At 39.6% G+C, this 15,601-nt stretch overlaps 1 long non-coding RNA gene across 1 annotated transcript; it reads right to left on the bottom strand.

Annotated features, from left to right (window-relative positions):
• Positions 1-9,089: 9,089 nt before the first annotated feature.
• Positions 9,090-12,066, bottom strand: LOC107649016 (uncharacterized). Its single transcript, XR_001622310.2, has 2 exons — positions 11,989-12,066; positions 9,090-9,480 (listed from the first exon to the last, which is right to left on the bottom strand). It is a non-coding gene; the product is annotated as an uncharacterized LOC107649016 (long non-coding RNA).
• Between the last annotated feature and the right edge of the window lie 3,535 nt (positions 12,067-15,601).

Below are 15,601 nucleotides of genomic sequence, written 5' to 3'. Positions count from 1 at the left end.
CTCACTACTTCCTTCTCTCTCCTCCCTCCACATTAAGAAGGCAAGCAAAAAATTTGATATTGGTTATATATATATTCAGTCTTGCAAAATATATTTTCATATTAGTCATGAACAACCAAGAATAATGAAACAAAACAATGCAATCCATTCACCATGTCCAAAAACATATGTGTGCATGTCATCATGAATTCCTGGCCCATCACTTCTCTGTCAAGAGACAAGAAGTGTATTTCTGATCAGTCTTCTAAGTCATGATAGTTTACTGAATTCATCAGAGTTCTGATATCTTTCAAAGTTGTTTTCCTTTACATTATCATGGCCATCAATTAAATTGTGGCCAAATTTGTTCTCCTGGTACTATGAATTTCACTATTTGTCAGTTCATACAAGCTTTTCCAGGTTCCTTTGGATGCATCATATTATTTACTATTGCATATAAATATTCTATAAAGTTAATATAGTATAAGTTGTTCTACTGTTTGCCAATTTAAGGACAGCCACTTTGTTTCCAGTTCCTTGCTACAGCAAAGAGTGCTGATATAAATATTTTTGTTTTCTTCTGTCTTTGACTTCTGTGGAATGTATATACTAAAAGTGGTATTTCTGGGTTAAGGATTATGCAGTAGTGAGTAATTTTTAAAAATACAGTTCTATATTGCTTTCCAGAATGGCTAGACTAATAAACAACTCCACCAACAATGCATTAGTGTGCTTGTCCTCTCATAGATCCTCCAACAATTGTTCTCTTCTTTTTATCACTTTTGTTAATATAATGTATGTGTAGCAGAAATTTAGAGATGCTTTAATTTGCCTTTTTCTTATTATTAGTGCTTTGGAGAATTCTCTATATGACTAATATTTTGCATTTCTTCTTTTTAAAACTTCCTGATTATATTCTTTGACCACTTATTAGGGCAGCCACTTTACATAGTCCAGGAACAAGGCTAGGAAAGAAGGCACAGCTTTTGGATTGGAGAGACAACCCGTTATGTGGTGGTTAAGGCAGTGATCTTTGCCTCAGGAGGCCCAAGTTTGGTTAGTGACTGGCACATACCAGGTGTATGATTAAGTGTAAGTCATGTAATCTTTCTAAACCTCAATTTCTTCACCTGTAAAATAGAGTCAATCAGATATTAACCTTATTGGGTTATTATTGGAAAAAGCCCTTCAAAAATGCTAGATTGTATATGAATTGTATGGGGAGGATCAGCTTCCTTGAGGTATAACTACAAGAGCTAGACATAGCCTACCCTGTCAAGAAACATCTGAAATTGTTCCTGGTTTTCACAAGTGTTCCATCACAATTGTTTTAATGCTTGATGCCATATTTGTTGTGATGGCAACAAAACAATTATTTTTAAAGGAGATAGGATGATCAAAGAATCTTCTAACTGCTAACTTCTTCCTAATTAAGTTAAGTGGGAAGGAGCCCCCAGGATAGGATTGTGAGGAATGAAATTATATCAGAAGAAAGTCACTGCCTGTATTAAGTACCTACTGTGTGCCAGATTTGACTTAATTTGAAAAAGTGGAAGGAACAGCTGAGGAAAAATCTGATGACACAAAGGAGTTTATTTAAAATGAAGTGGGACTAGATGAACCTAAGGTCACTTCCAACTATAGCAACATGATTCTAAAATTCAAATAACCAAAATGTAGCATAACCATCTAAAAATATTATCAGAGATAAGGAGAGGAAAAATCAATGGGGCTTGGAGTTAGGAAAGGTTTCTTGCAGGAAAAAAATTAGTGATGAAACTTAATAGATAGAGTTTTTTAATTTTAAAATTTTTATTTTTTCAAGATTACATTTAGAGGGGCAGCTCGATAGCTCAGTGGATTGAGAGCCAGACCTAGAGACAGAAGGTCCTAGGTTCAAATCTGACCTCAGACACTTCCCAGTTGTGTGACCCTGAGCAAGTCACTTAACCCCCATTGCCTAGCCCTTACCACTCTTCTGCCTTGGAACCAATACACAATATTGATTTTAAGACAGAAGGTAAGGGTTTAAAAAAAAAGATTACATTTAGATCCAAATGTTAATATTTGTTCTCTGGTCTTTTACAATTCACATTTTCTACCTCTCTCTCATCCCTCCCCAAGAAGGCAGGTAATAAGATATTGGTTTTACATATATTATAATGTAATACATTTTCCCTCTTCATCTTATTGTGAAACAAGAAACATATCGCTTACACCAGAGGAAAAAGTCACAGAGGAAATGAAATAAAGAAATGATATGTTTCAATCTGCTTCAGTTAGGTAGGGCTTAAATAGTTGGAAGGGAGAACTGTATGTTCCAAAGGTTCATGGTAGAGGACTGGGAAAGTATAGCTTATGTTTAGAGGGTTTACAAAGTAATTTCCTCACCACCACCTGTGAGAAAGGTAAGGACTATATTCAGCCCGTGGTACCCCACTTCAGAAAGAGTATTATTTGGTAAGGTGGAAAGGCTCCAAAGGAAGGTAGCTAGGATGGTAAAGATGGTGCCTCCTGAGTTCTGGCTGATGGAGCTGTGACTCTGAGTCTAGAGAAGAGAAGACTTTACTTTTCTTTGGGTATTTAAAAGACTATTGTAGAAGAAGACTTAGAAATGTTCTATTTAACCTAAAGAAAAGAAATCATGGTTGGGCATTTCTGGGGAATAGATTTAGCTTTCAATGTCAGGAAAAATTTCCCAACAACTGGAACTCTCCACAAGTAGAATGGGCTGCCTTGGGAGGCAGTGGGCTTCCCAGGCCATCTTTAAGCTAAGGTTTGGTGATAGCTTATGCAAGTGTATTGTAGAAGGGATCTCTATTCAGGTATAGTTTGGACTCAATGAGTCCTGATCCATTTTCCATTCCTAAGATTCTATACACAGACAAGTATTTCATGAGATGAGATAAAACATAATGGGGGCATGGGCAACAGATCAATCTTGAGATAGTGCTCTAGAAAAATGTAAAGAAAGAAACATCTTTGTCAAAGGAAGGAAAAAATCAAGGAAGACTTCAAGGAGGAAGTAGTACCTGAGCTAAGTAAAGAAAGAAGAAAAGTGAAAATGAATAGGGTTGTGCCTTCCAGGGAAAGGTGTGGTTGTTGGGACAATTCATATAAAATTACTGAGACAAGGGGATAAATAGCATGGCTAACCACGGATGCAGCCAGTCATCTGGTTTAGCTAGAATGTAGTATGATTCTGTAATAGCCATGTAAGTTCTGTTTAAAGAACTTTAGTAATGGGGCAGCTAAGAGTCGCATTGGATAAAGCACTGGAATTGGAATGTACATTAAGGCTGGAACAGTAGATGGGAGCTGGATGGGGGAGGGGGGGACTTTAAATGTCAGGACAAGAAGTTTATTAGAACCTAACACTTAACCTCCTCAGAGTCTTCTTGCTTGAAATAAAGTCAACAAATGCTAAGCTTTCTATCTAATAGGACTGCTGGTGTAGTTCCAATCAGGAATATATACAGATTTGAGACTGATAGATTGGGAGAGAAAATACTGTGTGTATTCAGCAAGATATTTGCTTCTGACTCTTCTTGGCACTCTGAATGCTTTCTGCACTCTATCAAATATTCCTCTGGATTCTGAGGATATTGTCCAGCTCGGTTTAAACTGTTTGGTATATGTTCTGTGATTCTGCCCAATGACCTCAACAGCATAGAATGTCATATGTGTATTTGAAAAGACAATAGAGAAAGAGCAACTAGGTGAATCAGTGGTTAAGAGAGCCAGGCCTAGAGAAGGAGGTTCTAGATTCAAATTTGGCCTCAGATACTTCCTAGCTGTATGACCCTGGGCAAGTCATTTATCCTCTGTCTTCCCCTGCTTTAGGATCTTTAAAATAGAGATAATAATAGCACCTATCTCCCAGTTTTGTTGTAGGACTAAAATTAAATAATATTTATAAAGCAGTTTGCAAACCTAAAAATGGTACACAAATTATTATTATTATTATTATTAGCTCATTACTTCCTGAAGTGGCCCAGGCCACCAGTTATCTCTGTTTATTAGAATTTTTTCTTTATATTTAACTAAAATCTGCATCCTTCAAACATCTAACCCAATAGTTTCATTTCTGTCCTTTTTAGCTATATAGAATAAAAAGTAAGGAAAATTTCAAAGAGATGCAGCATTATGTAATAGTTAGAAAGCTAGACAAGGAGTGAGGAAGATTTGGATTCATGCTCCATTTGTGACCCTGGGCAAGTACCTGTGACCAAGGTGATTTTTCAGGGTTGTAAGTTACAGATGAGCTACTGATCCACATCAATAAAGGGAATTTTCACACTGGAGTTCCCTTCAACCTTACCCTGTTGAAAGTCCAGATATGCACCTCTTTCTAATCCCTTTTTTTATTTTAAAAACCCTTACTTTCTGTCTTGGAATTAATATTGTATATTGGGGAGGGGATGCCCTTCAGTTGGGGAATGGCTGAACAAATTGTGGTATCTGTTGGTAATAGAATACTTTTGTGCTCAAAGGAATAATGAACGGGAGGAATTCCATGTGAACTGGAATGACCTCCAGGAATTGATGCAGAGCGAAAGGAGCAGAACCAGGAGAACATTGTACACAGAGACAGATACACTGTGGTACAATCAGATGTAATGGACTTCTCTACTAGCAGTAATACAGTGATCCTGAACAACTCGGAGGGATCTATGAGAAAGAATGCTATCCACATTCACAGGGAAAACTGTGGGAAAAGAAACACAGAAGAAAAACAACTGCTTGATCACATGGGTCGATGAGGATATGATTGCAGATATAGACTAAATGATCACCCTGGTGCAAATATCAATAATATGGAAAAGGGTTCTGATCAAGGACACATGTAAAACCCAGTGGAATTGTGCATCAATGATTGGAAGGGGTGAGGGAGGGGACGGAAAGAATACTATTCTTGTAACCAAGGAATAATGTCCTAAATTGACTAATTAAATAAAATTTTCAAAAAAATATTGTATATTGGTTCCAAGGCAGAAGAGGGATCCTGAATAGATCTTGTTTTTACATAGTTCTTTACATGTTGTCTCTCCTGTCAGATTATGAAACCCTTGGGGACTTTTCTTTTATTCCTTACTTTCTTTGGCTATCAAGTACTTAGCACAGTGCCTAACAAATAGCAGGCACTTAATAAGGGGAATAAGAGACTTGCTTAGGGTCACAATGTGTGAAGTCAAATTTGAACCCAGGACCTCCTGTCTCTGGATACACTTTTTACTGAGCCATTGAGCTATACTCCCTCTAACCTTTTAAAAATAATAATCTAAAGGTTGTTTTAATCCCTTTGACAGCTCTTCCAACATTTGAAGACAGTGGTTAATGTACCAATCAGCCTGAAACTTCTCTTCTCCAGGATAATCAATTAACCAACAAACATCATAAAGTGCCAGGCACTATCCTAGGTGCTAGGAACATGAAGACTAAGTCTTCTTAAACCTTACTACTCCAACATACTCTTTAACCCAGTAAAACTTGCCTCCTTACAGAAGACACACCATTTATTTTCACTGCCTGGAAAGTTTTCCTCCATATTGCTGTGTCCCAGTCCTCCTTTGAGGCTCATATAAAAAATCCCACCTTCAATAATGATCCTTTCTTGATCCTCCATAATAGTAGAGCCTTCCCTCTACTGATTATCTTCAGTTTATCCCGAATAGATCTTGTTTGTACATAATTCTTTACATGTTGTCTCTCCCATTAGATTATGAAATCATTGAGATCAGGGACTTTTCTTTTATTCCTTACTTTCTTTGACTATCTAGTACTTAGCACAGTGCCTAACAAATAGCAGGCACTTAATAAATACTTGTTGGTTTGACTTGAAATAATCTCTACCCTCAAGGACAAAAATCTGATCCTCAGTTTCTTCAACTGATCTGACCCTTTACCTTCCTGGTTGTTGCTTCCAGACCCAGTCTAGTTTGTTAAATTCCCAGTTTGTAAAGTTGAACAAGTTTTTCTTTGTATTGTAAAACTTTTCAATCCAGTTCCTTGGACATGTTTTGCTCATCTGGTTTTCCCCTTCGGTCACCCTGGAATGTAGGCTGATACGGAGTTGATACAGAGGAAGAGAAAATGTTGTGTATATCTAATAAAATATTTGTTTATGACCATTTCTGGCATTCTAAATGCTTTCCACATCCTGTGAAATGTTCCCCTGGACTCTAACTTAGCCTGAGCTGCTTAATATACATTTTGGCATTCTTATAAGTCCACTCAGCAACTCCATGATGCATATTTATGTTAGAAGGGCAGTGCTGTCAGTTGTGGACAACTGGCTTCCTTCAGCTGAGCAGCATTTTAAAAACCATAGGTCACAGCATGACTCAGTCCGCTAAACCACACCCTCAGCTTCTTTACATTATGGACAAGAGAGATGCCATTGTTGGAAAGTAATAACCAAATGGAAAGCACGGGCTCAGATGTACCACATCACAGAATAGCTAAAGTATTGGGTCACAGCAGGGGAGGAGATGAGAACAGAACAAGAAGGGGGAAAGTCAGGCTTCAGTTTGCCTCAACTGAACACTTATTAAATGCCTATTATGTACAAAAATGGGCCGCCTCAAGAGATAGTGAGTTCTGGCATGAGGAATATGGAAATATGTATTTCATGACAGCACTGGTGTAACTAACCTATATCAGATATTCACCATCTAGGGAAGGAGAAGGGAGGAAGAGGATAAAAAGAGGGAGAGAATCTGAATCCCAAAATGTCAGAAAACAATTGCTAAAAATTATTTCTAAAGTAGGAACACAGAAGGAAAAAATATTTTGCTTGATCACAGTTTGATGGGGATATGATTGGGGATGTAGACTCTAAATGATCACCCTAGTGCAAATGTTAATAACATGGAAATAGCTCTTGATCAATGACAGGTAAAACCCAGTGGAATTGCTCATTGGCTGCAGGAGGAAGGTAAAAATATGAATCATGTAACCATGGAAAATATTATAAATTAATTAAACAAATAAATGATTTTTAATTGTTTTGAAAAAATGACATAGCCCATGTTGGAGATGATAATACCTCCTTCTGGTGAAACATGCATAAGACTGCCCTTGTAGAAAATTCTTTCTCAGGAAAGCTTACAAACCAATATGTATTATGGGACACATTCTAATTATTTTCTAATTCTAATTATTTTAAAATATTAAAAAATTATTTCTACATGTAATTGAAAAAAATTTAAAATTGACCAAAAAAAAAAGGTAGTGAGTTCCTCATCACTGAAGCAGAGAATTGATAGTATCTGAGTAGTAGTATATAGTTACCATTTAGATCTTCAAAACTGTGGCAAGGACTCAGTGTTGGTACATAGTTAGTGCTTAATAAATGCTTATCAACTGATTGACAGGCCTCATAATATAAAAATGAGAGAATAAAGCCAGAGGATTTCCACCTTTTAGTTTTCCCAGCTTCCTTCAAGATTTCAACTCAAGCCCTTCCTTCTGTTGGAGACCTTTCCTGGTCCCAGAGCTACAGATTCAGTTCTCAGGTTTCCTTCATTTACTCTGTAAATCTTTTACGTACCTAGACATTCACATTGTCTCCTTTGTTAGAAGGTATGCTCTTTGAGAACAGAGACTGTCTTATTTGTTTGTTTGATTGATTGGTTTTCTTTTCTTTTGCCTTTCTTTATAGCCCTGCTCTTATTACAAAGTCTGGTTCAGAGTAAAGACAGAATAAATGCTGGCTGACTGACAGATGTATGGAGGTCTTTTCCAATACTGAAATCCCATGCTTCTACAAAATCCCTGGGTCTCAGTAGACTCATCTGTAAAATGGGGACAATGATGCCAACATCTGCTTTAAGGCCAAAGGCCAAACAACATGATACTACTAAGCCTCTTCTACCTCTAAAAGTAAGAAACACTTTGAGAGGGATCTCTGAGGTTCAAGAGGTGTTATCTTTCCTTCTTAAGGTATTTGATCTTAAGGAACCAGAAAATGGTAGCAAATTGTTTGTGAAGCAGGAATCAGTGACTGACCTATATATTCATAGGGCTTTAATAAGATCATAGGATTTGGGGATCAGAGATTGGGAAATGGTAGGGACCCTTTTGCTTTCTAACCTACCTTTTCTAATGGTACCTCTTAGTTATTCTTTTTTTTTTCCTTTTAAAAGTCTTTATCAGGGGCAGTGGGGTGGCTCAGTGATTTGAGAGTCAGGCCAGGAGACAGAAGGTCCTGTATTCAAATCTGACCTCAGATACTTCCTAGCTGTGTGATCCTGGACAAGTCACTTAACCCCCATTGCCTAGCCCTTACTGCTCTTCTGCCTTATAACCAATACACAGTAGTGATTCTAAGATGGAAGGTAAGAGTTAAAAAAAAAATAAAAGCCCATACCTTCTGTCTTAGAATCAATACTGAATACTAGTTCCAAGGTATCAGAGAAGTAAGGGCTAGGCAATGGGGGTTAAGTGACTTGTCCAGGATCACACAGCTAGGAAGTATCTGAGGTCACATTTGAACCCAGGACTTCCTGTCTCTAGGCCTGACTCTCAATCCACTGAGACACCTTGCTGCCTCCTCCCTTTGGTTATTCTAAGGAAGGAAATAAGCATTTATTAGACACCTATGATGTGCCAGGCGCTGTGCTAAGTACTTTATAAATATTTTCCCATTTGATCTTCCCAACAGCCCTGGGAGGGAAGTGCAATTACTATTCCTATTTTACATTAGAAGAAACTGGAGCAGATAGAAATTGTCTTGCACAAGGTCACACAGTTATTAAGAGTCTAAGGCTGGATTTTAATTCAAACCTTTCTGACTCCAGGCCTGCTGCTGAAACTACTTCCTTTTAAGAAGAAAAATGAGTATCTAAATAGAAACTTTTAGAGTCTGAATCTTTCCTCAACCAACTTCAATAGAGATCAATGAGCCTTCATATCTGAAAAAAAGATAATTTATTTTTATCATTTTAATTCATTTTGAAGTCCTGTATCACCAGTAGCCTAAAAGCGCCCTCCTTGACACCTCTTTTTCCCAGCAGCCAATGCCATGAAGTTCTCTGATGAATGACCGAGGGGTAAGGGCATTCCCTGTGCTTAACTAGCAAATTTTTGGTCTATGTATCATAATGGACTCATCTTGCAAGCTTTATTTAGGTAAAACTCCTATTGAGCTCCAGCTCCTAGGAGTGAGGCTGACTCAGAGCTTCAGAATTTGGCCCACAGGGAGATGAGTCATGGTGATGAAATTTCAAAAGAAAAGGGACATTTTTAAAATTAGCTCAGAGTCAACAACGGGTTCCTTCACTTTTGCTCTGGAAGACCTTCTTTTAGTCTGTTTTCATATTCTCTTTTGCAAGTAGCTCCAGATTTGGATCTTGGTTCTGTCTGCCCTGCTCTTTCAGGTTCCCAAGATGTCCGATGGCCTTGGTCTTGAATCCTCCCCGCAACGAAACTGTGCCTTTTGATCTTGTTGGTGTGCTTAGTTTAGTTATGGTTCACCTCAGGTAAAGGAAGTTCATTTTTCTGTATCAGAAAATAACTAAAAAGCTGAAGAAGTCCAAAATGAGCTCAAAAGAACAACCTCATATTTCTATTATTGTAAAATGGCTATAAATGTTACAACAAGCTTTGCCCAAAACCTTTTGAGTTGGATAGTTTGTATTCGGTATACCCTTAGCAGAATGTAAACTCCTATAAGACAGGGAATGTTTTTCTGTTTTATATTAGTGTCCCCAACAAGTAGTAGAGTGCTCCCCACATTGCACATACACACACACACACACACACACACACACACACACACACAGATCTGTGATTTCACAGGATCAAGGAGCTATTGGTAAAGTAACCTGATAGCAGAATGATGGAGTGGAGGGTCCAGAGTCCTTACTTACTAGCTATATAACCTTGAGTATGTTATTTAACCTGGGGACTCAGTTTCCCCATCTGTAAAATGTGGGTAATAGCAGCACCTACCTCTCAGGTTTGCTGTGAGGATCAAAGAAGTTATGTAAATTGCTTTATAAATCTATCTAAATGCTACCAACATAGATCTCATTTATATTTTTAGTTTGTTGCTACTGAAAAGGTAAGTGATTTGTTCAGTCTCACAGAAAGTGAAAGCTGGGACTGGAACCCAAGTCCTTCTGACATAGCCAGCTTCCTGTTTGCACACAGTAGATAATAAGGGTTCATTGGGTTGCCACTAAAGTTTTCAACCCACTCTACTCTGCCTGGTTTCATCTCCACAGAACAAGACGCCTCTCCCAGGGCAAACTCATCACATCCAATCACATCACAGGGCTGTTAATTCAAGCTCTGATTGGCCTCAGTTTGCTCTCTCCTTCTAATTGGAGGGCTAGAGAACTGAGTACCCAACTCTGGAGCATGGCTCCCTTCCTTTATAGAAAGCAGAAAGTAGCCTTTTAAGCCCACTTCCCTTTGCATCTGCTGTTCTCCCTGATTCCAACTCCATGGACCATGATTCCTTCCCAAGCTGGGAACCTCTTGCTTCCTCCCTCACACTTTTCTGCTTCCTTTTGCAGTTTGTTTTCCCCAACTTGATTATAAGCTCCTCGAGGGCAGGAATTGTCTAATTATTATTGTGGGCATGGGGGTGGGATTGCATTTCATTAAATAATTTAGTAGTATGAGTATTACCATGCCCATTAAGGTAAGTGAAATGGCATTGAGCCTACTATGTACCAGGGGCTTTTACAAACGTTATCTCATTTGATCCTTAAAATAATCCCAGGAGGTAGGTGTTATTATCCCCATTTTATAGTTGAGGAAACTGAGGCAGACAAAGGTTAAATGGCAAGATCTACATAGCTAGTTTTGAAGCTGGATTTGAACTCAAGTCTTCTAACTCCAGGCCCATGGCTCTATCCACTGTACCACCTAGCTGCCCAGATGAGGCATAGAGTAATAAAGTGACTTATTCAGGAACTACCCCACTAGGCAAAGGCAGAATCAGAATTCAACCCCAGGCCTGAGGTTTGCTCTTCTACAACAAGCTACCTCTTTTCTTGATGTCTGACTGATTCTCCAGCTATATTCACTCAAGAATCTGATTATAAATTTAGCCTCTCCAATTCCCAACGTCTATGGTTCCCCTTTCTAACACCCACGATGAGGGTAAGCTCATTGAGTCCTTAGAGAGGCGTATTTTCTGCTTATGGCCAGCCCTTCCTAGCACAGGAAATCAAAGCTGACACTAACTTTGCAATAGGAATGTTTCAGGCAGGAATGAAATGTAGATGAACAATTTCTCCACTGTTTTGGCGTACAACGATGGGGTCTGTTGAAATCGGACGGGTGTGGCACAGTTCCCATTTCTCACTTCCCCTATTGGAGAAGTTTGCCAGCTGTGTACCAGTGTCCTCATCTCTCCCTTGGGAGAATGTCTTGTGTGTGCAAGTGGGATTCCCCTGGAAGAATCCAGCAGGGCATCAAGAGCAATGCAAGAGGGTGATGGAATTTTTGGGTAACAAATTGGCCACTAAACCAACTTGTGACCATGGATGGGTTACTTCAACTCCCTGGGCCTTTGTTTCCACATCTGTACAATGGAAGCTTTGGTTTGAGGAGGGTACCACAGATGTCTCTGCAGCCACGATCTCTCTGCTGCTCTGTGGAGTAGAGGTTGTAGGGGAAGACTCTACCACCTGCCTCTTCTGAGGTCCCCTCTAGATACCTTCCTGAAAATTAATTCCCAATATAAGGTGATTTGCTAGACAGAAACATTTTCTATGTTTCTATGGCCTGAGCTCCAGAATTATAACTGGATGCCATTGGACTCTGGGTTCTTAATCTTTTGAGGTGTCATGGGCCCCTTAAAAAATATAGGTCCCTTCTCAGAATATCATTTTTAAATGCATAAAGAGACATAAGACTACAATGGAAACCAATCCTATCAAAATAGTTATTGAACATTTTTTACAAAAAAATTTCTTAGATCTTAAGTTAGGAACTTCTGGTCTGGATTGAATGATTTTATTTGATTTTAAAAGTACTGAAAAGTTTACCTACCTGCTTTTATACCTGAAATTCTCCATCATTCATTCCTCTGAGCTAATGAATCCATGGCCCCTACTAAAATGAAAGGATTACATCACAGAGGGATGTAATTTTTTCATCTGTAATGCCTGGGAGGCTCCAGCAGGTTCCACCAAGTTGCAAGTATGACCCAACAATGGACTTTATATCTGTTGCCTGAGGACCAACCTAGTAAAGTACAGCGAGGCTCCATACCAGGATGAACCTCTCATCTCCCTGCCCTGCCCATTCTCATGCCTTAAAACTTGCTTCCCTCTCTTGAGAACACCCCCAGTCACCCAGATCTGCACCCCAGAGTCATCATTGGTTCTTCCCTCTCCAACACTTCCATATCTAGTAATTCAACAAGCATTTCTTAAGCCCTCCCTAAATGCTAATCACTCTGCTATGAACTAGAGATATAAAGAAAAGCAAAAACAGTCCATCTCAGGGAAGCTAGGAGGCTCAGTGGATAGAGATTCAGGCCTAGAGATGAGAGGTTCTGAGTTCAATTCTGCACTCAGACACTTCCTAAATTGTGACCCTGGACAAGTCACTTAACCTCTATTGCCTAGCCTACCCAGTATTGATTCTAAAACAGATTTGGGTTAAAAAACACACACACACACAGCCTAAATCCTCAGATAATTTATGTACTAATGGAGAAAACAACATGTAAGTAATTGTACATTCAAGATATATACAATGTTGGTACAGTGGGTAGAGTACTGGACTTTACAGTAAGAAGTTCCAAATTTGAATCCAATCTCACTTACTTAGGTGTGTGACCCTGGGCTCTTTGCACTCTAACGTATTATATAAATGCTAGCTGTTGTTGCTCATCTTAGTGCCTTCCTTATGGAATGAAGCCCAATGTATCCTGCCTATACCTTGTTTGTGCATAGTTGTTTTTGCATGTCTCCGCTATTAGGCTCTGAGCTACTCAAGAGTAGAGAATGCTTTTTTTGGTCTTTGTTTGCAGCCTTTCATAATAGAGTGCCCAGCACATAGTAGGCATTTCATACATGCTTGTTCATAGACTCCAAGTCCAGTGCCCTAGCACCTCTAAACCACCTAGCTGCCAAAGCACATCAGTAATGCAGCACTAATGCTCTGAGTTTCCCAGGAATCCCAGGGCTTTTTTGTCTTTGTCTCTCTGCAGTTAGGTAGAGAAAATTGTACAGCTGGTTGGTCAGTTTAGGAGGTAAAGATGCAGGTGAAGAGCATTAGCTTCAAGCAACACTGATTTTCATTTTGTGTGAGAGTATAACTTCAAAACTCTTTGTAGCTCCTCAAATCCTGGGGAGAGGAAATGTAGGACTTTCACAAAGCTCCAAATTGATACATACCCTTAGGAATCACAAATGTAACCCTAGGGCAGCTAGGTGGTACAGTGGAGAGAGTGCTGGAACTAAAGTCAGGAAGACTCATCTTCTTGACTTCAAATTTGTCCTCAGACACTAGTTGTGTGTCCCTGAGCAAGTCACTTAACCCTGTTTGCCTCAGTTTCCTCATCTGTAAAATGGGCTGGAGGAAGAAATGGCAAACCAATCCAGGATCTTTGCCAAGAAACCCCCAGATGGTATCACAAAGTCAGGCATAATTGAACAACAACAACCCTAAGGTTTACTATTTTTCTTGTGTTTGATGAGGACCATTTTAAAAGGTCCCAAGTTCATAGTAATACTTCCCTTGGGTGGTTATGAAACATATAAACAGTTAGTGATTATACTGCTAGTTAGAGAGAAAAACCAACAACAGCAATAGTGGGATGAGGGCTTGGGATCCCAGCCCTGCACTAGAAAAGGCCATTCTCCTCTGTGGCTGGCTCTCAGTGCTGTAGTCAGAGGAACACTAAGAAGTACAAGGACAGAATCAGCCAAAGGGTTTTTGTGAGAAAGAAGATTATATCAGTCAGGTGCAGCCTTTGAATAAAGAAAGGGCCATGATTAGGAACAAATGATGTCACACCCCCTCTGAAGTAAGTGGGGGGGGGGGGAGAGATAAAGAATACCATTTCCTCCTATCTAGTTTTTCTCCAGGGGGAAAGAAAAACAGTCAGAGAGAGAGACAGAGTCAAAGAGGGAAGGAGAAAGAGACAAAGACAGAGAGGGAGGAGGAGGAGGAGGAGGAGGAGGAGGAGGAGGAGGAGGAGGAGGAGGAGGAGAAGAGAGAGAGAGAGAGAGAGAGAGAGAGAGAGAGAGAGAGAGAGAGAGAGAGAGAGAGAGAGAGAGAGAGAGAGAGAGAGAGAGAGAGAGAGTTCCAATACAAAAGAAAACATTCTTATACTTCCCCCTTGTCCCTTTGGTTTTCATCCCTCCTATTCTCCTCTGGAGGCTTTGGTTTAAGGAGGATAACAGCACATATCTCTGCTACTAGCAGCCATGATTTCACTGCTGCTCTATTGGGGTAGGGGCGGATCCCTCTACCTTCCTCTTCTGGTGCCCCCTCTAGATACCCTCCTGACAATTCCCAATGTAAGGCAAAAATCCTACCATATTAGCTTCCTTTCTTCCCACTCTGGAGAAAAATATGATTTCCAGGGTCTTTAACGACTTAAATCTCCTTGAAAGCAGCTAGTCCCAGCCTTCCCAGAAGTCTATTATACAAGTATTACTCTTTTTAGAACACGGGGAATAATCTGTAGGCCTATAACTTGAGGGGATTGATGCTCAAAGGAAAGCAGGATGTGGAGGAGATGGATGGTGGAGCATTTTGGCCCAGGGCCAGGGCTGTAAGGCCTTCACAGTGGTGTTCTTCCTTCCTTTCATTTTCTCTCTGTCCTTGTCACTTTTATTTTCCCACCTGCACATCTCTTTATTTCCTCCCCCTTCCCCCTACCTCACTCTCATGTCATTTGGAAATGAGAAAAACTGCCCCAGGAGGAAAAGGAAACAGAGGCAGGTGATTTTTCTGATATTAGTTTTCTCCATGACTGCCTTGGGCCAGATATGTCAACAGCAGTTCCTTCCTGATTTGTCTCACTTTGCAAATTTAATGCTTTTAATATTGTGCCATGAAAGTAGCTTATGGGTTCTCACATCCTACTAAAGTTGTGTACCCAAAGAGACACCTATCAGGGTAGAGACCTGAGGAATTTTACCCATTTTATGTGTTTAAACCTTGTCATCCTCTTCTCTGAGCTCCTGGTCTCCTTGCCTTTGCTGACTCTATGACTTCTTCCTAAAACTATTTCCTGTTCTCTTCTCTACCAATCTACTCCTGCATGTCAAGAAAGCTCAGAAAAAGAGTCGTTTCATTTCAGAGATGGAAGGATCTCAGAGACTGTCTAAGGGCACCCACACCAGGTTAGAAATCCTCTCTACAGCATCTGGATCATGGCAGGTGATCATCAGATAAAAATAGAACCAACAAGAGCTCCCAAGGTCATCTACTCCATTTTTGAAAAGCCCAGATTATGAAGGAAGTCTTTGCCAACCTTGAACCTAAATGTTGCCCTTTATAGCTTCCACCTTTTATAAAGAACAAAAAAATGTGACTTGTTCCAATTTCTTCCCATTTCTCCTCATTTTTCCCTCTGAGTGCAATCAGAGAAAGATTAACACCCTTACATTTGAAATCAAGGGGATAAAACTTAGATTGGTCC

The sequence above is a fragment of the Monodelphis domestica genome, chromosome 4, assembly GCF_027887165.1.
Source record: "Monodelphis domestica isolate mMonDom1 chromosome 4, mMonDom1.pri, whole genome shotgun sequence".
NCBI lineage: Eukaryota > Metazoa > Chordata > Mammalia > Didelphimorphia > Didelphidae > Monodelphis > Monodelphis domestica.
Note: the sequence above shows the minus strand (reverse complement) of the source record. Positions and strands in the feature narration are given on the sequence as shown.